The following is a 1,309-nucleotide window of genomic DNA, read 5'->3' as shown; positions in this document are numbered from 1 at the left end:
TTTTAGGTAAGCAGAAGTGTGAACTCAGAGTTCACTCAGGTAGCTGAATTCAGTCCCGTGTCTCACAAATTCAGTTACAGTTCCAACAGGGAGAGGCTCTCTCTACAACCTCCAGCACTACCTGGAACAGAGAATCTTCTGTTGTGCTGGGGGATTCTCCTCGCTGCTATCAAAGCTCAGAAGGAGTCCTTCTTTTTCCCTTTGTCTCTTCATCCCATCCTGGTCACTAAGACTGTCGGGAAACTATCGCAAACCAAAACATTAACCTGGCTGTTTCACAGATCCTCACACAAAACACAGGACTCACAGATTTGTGAAGAAAGGCTGCAGTCCTGATTTCATTCCTGGCAGCAAGAGCTTGCTGGTGTCATGTGACTGTCCAGACTTTTCCGCTCCCAACTCTGACAAGGACCATGGAAGAGGCCAGAATGAGCTGCCCTCACTGATTTGTGTCACAAATAAAGCAGTTCAAGTGAGCAGGGCACAGTCTTCCAGCATGTGCTGAGTGCAAACCTGCCCCAGACCTGACTCAATGATTTTTTTTGATGATACTGCTGGGGATATTGCCTGTTTTTTGCCAGAGAGAGACAGACAGACAGACAGAGGTGATAATCATTGTTCAAGGTATTTTGCTTCACATCTGCACTTAAAATGATATTCTGGATCACAGATGACATGATTTATAAGGAGATCAGAGAAAGACTCAACCATTTTCTTCCTAATGCAGGTCATGTTTATCTTGTATGCCAGAAATCATTGGTCCTGTGTGTACAAATGACCTGAATATTTACACTCATAAGTGGCCCAAGGTATCTTGGACCAGGACAGAGGTAGGGGGTAAGTGAAGCTACAGGAGACTGGCACACCTGGGACATTTTTACCTGTGTGGCCAAAGCCTCCATCTACCTAAAACATAAAAAAATCTCTACGTGTAGAACAACATACTAAACCTGGTCTGTTATAGAGTCATAACCCACATTTTTATTGTTTCTTTTCTAATATTTCAATTTTAACTTTATTTTCACCTTTTAATAAATGAAATCTTAAAGTCTTCCAATAAATGAAATCTTAAAGTCATCCAATAAATGAAATCTTATAAACTTTTGAGGAAATCTGATTAATACCATAACTGAACCACCAAGATTAAATAAGTCGCTGCTTTTGATACAGATGATTTCTGACCTAACTCTGCCTCATCTAGTTCTGGACGAATACAGAAGCTCTTAGTAAACTGCTGCTCACAACATTAACTATAAAAGGTGATGTGGGCTGGGGATTTAGCTCAGCGGCAAAGCGCCTGCCTGGCAAG

The sequence above is a fragment of the Chinchilla lanigera genome, unplaced genomic scaffold (assembly GCF_000276665.1).
Source record: "Chinchilla lanigera isolate Chin_1 unplaced genomic scaffold, ChiLan1.0 scaffold00203, whole genome shotgun sequence".
In the NCBI taxonomy this organism is placed as follows: domain Eukaryota; kingdom Metazoa; phylum Chordata; class Mammalia; order Rodentia; family Chinchillidae; genus Chinchilla; species Chinchilla lanigera.
The sequence above is the reverse complement of the archived record's forward strand: the minus strand, read 5'-3'. Positions refer to the sequence as shown.